This window comes from Haematobia irritans, chromosome 2 (assembly GCF_050003625.1).
Source record: "Haematobia irritans isolate KBUSLIRL chromosome 2, ASM5000362v1, whole genome shotgun sequence".
Lineage (NCBI taxonomy): Eukaryota > Metazoa > Arthropoda > Insecta > Diptera > Muscidae > Haematobia > Haematobia irritans.
In genome coordinates, this window is record NC_134398.1 from 183,539,392 (window position 1) to 183,541,674 (window position 2,283).

The 2,283-nt window shown below is 26.5% G+C and overlaps 1 protein-coding gene across 1 annotated transcript in view; it reads left to right on the top strand.

Moving 5' to 3' along the window:
- Positions 1-721: 721 nt before the first annotated feature.
- The window catches only part of TpnC25D (Troponin C at 25D), a 15,293-nt gene continuing 13,731 nt past the window's right edge, over positions 722-2,283 (top strand). Inside the window, exon 1 of the mRNA XM_075296989.1 lies at positions 722-857. The gene's annotated coding sequence lies outside the window, so the exon portion shown is untranslated. The remainder of the gene's footprint in view (positions 858-2,283) is intronic.

The following is a 2,283-nucleotide window of genomic DNA, read 5'->3' on the forward strand; positions in this document are numbered from 1 at the left end:
TGGTCTGCTTCTGAATTTAATATGAGTTTTGTGTGAGTGCGTGTGTGTGTATTTTTCTCCTCAGATTAGTTGAAGTGTTTTTCCTTTGATTTCTGTTTAATGTTATCACTATTATTATCCTCATCATATCAATGTGGAAACAACAAATTTGTTTGTTCATAAAAATGTTAACAATATTTTACTGAAATATTATTTTGTTAATAATTTTGCAACAATTTTTTTTTAATGGAATTTTTATAGTAAATGAAATCAGTCATAACTTTTAAATAAAATATATTCCCCAAATGGCGATATTCTGATGTAATTAAAATTTTGTCCTAATTTTTCATAAATTTTCTTCCACAGTTAATTTTAACAAAGTTTGATTTTCAATTTAATTTTTTATACAAATGAACTTTACTTTTTAAGTCAAATATATTTAATTTTATTGAACTTAGTTCAATATTAATTTATTAACGATTTTATAATACTATAAAATACGTTTGTATGGCAAACACATAAGTTTACATCTCCAATCGCCCTTATTTATAATATAATTCTATTGTTCCTAATGGGTAATTTATCATTTAAAAGCGTTGGCAACTCAATGTTGATCTGTTTGTTTATCTACTTCCTTTCGCTCTCTCTCTCTGTGTTTTGTTACTAATGAGAATAAGCTCTACTCGCTACTCAATGAGTAAGAAGAAGAAAAATGAAAGTCATTAGAGTTTTAGCTAGCAGAGCAAAGACAGTAAAAAACGAGACAAAAATATTTAATTCTTAAAGGAATTTTTGTGAAATACAATGTTGAAATAAATTTAAATAATAACAGTTAAATGTGCATCAGTGTTATTTGTCCACAATAAATTAAAACCACAGTGAGTAGCAATTGATCAAATACATTATTACCGCGATGGGAGCCTCCTTTCTCACTCCGGGGCAACAGGAGTGTTTGACACTGTTAATGAAACCACTTTTACATGCCGGAGGTAATGTGGATTACTGCTAGTAAATCTGATCCGAAAAAGTCGAAAACTGACACAACGTCCAATTTTCGGCCAGAAGGGTATACCATTCACAGACCTGTGCTATCTCAAATAATTGGTGGAAAATTCCAGACGGGTTAATAAAGTTTTCCAAGCATATGAAGTGTAAAGGAGATTCCCTCCAAAAAAAAAAACAAGCGTCGCCAAAAAAGTTGTGAACGTGTCCTTTTTGGATTGAATTTAACATGGGCTCGTCATAGGACGGATGTCCACCATTTCGACAGCCGTTGCACTGAATTTGCATCACTTCTTACGGTTTGATCCGAAGTCAGTGTTTTGGATGTGAATTAAAAAACTGCCATATTTTGCCAAATGAAATAATTTGTATATATATATATATATATATATATATATATATATATATATATATATATATATATATAATATATATATATATATATATATATATATATATATATATATATATATATATATATATATATATATATATATATATATATATATATATATATATATATATATATATATATATATATATATATATATATATATATATATATATATATATATATATATATTATATATATTAATAATTTTTTTTTAATGCATTCTAACGCTTGTCTGAAACGTTTGACCTCAAATATTTTCGAAAATTCGCAATTTTTCTACATTGGATTCAGCATTTTTTTCGACAAAATTTTAAAAATTTGTACCATATTATTATTTCTTACTCTATTTTTAATCCCTATAAAACAAAAAAGGTAAAATACCCAATAAAAATATGAAAAAAGCGAGTTCTAAAAAATTAAATCAAAAGATCTTCCTATGTAGTTCAACTAAAGAACATATTTGGAAGGACATTTTTGGGAATGTTTTTAAAGTTATGTCGTTGGAACAAAATCCATTTTTTTTTGCTGGGTAATTAAAATGTTATAATATTTTTGATAAAATTTCGTCTATTGCTAAATTTAACAAATTTTGATTTTTAACTTCATTTAATATAATCTTTTTATCTACATTAACTATGATTTTTAAGTCAATTATATTAAATTTTATTGCGTTTAGTATGAAATAATTAACGAATTTATGATACTCTAAAACAACTCTACAAATTTAGCAAGCGTTGCCATTTTGGTCCGATCGGACCAAACTTGGTCCAAAATATTTTTATACCCTCCATCATAGGATTGGGGTATATTAACTTTGTCATTCCGTTTGTAACACATCGAAATATTGCTCTAAGACCCCATAAAGTATATATATTCTGGGTCCTGGTGAAATTCTGAGTCGATCTAAG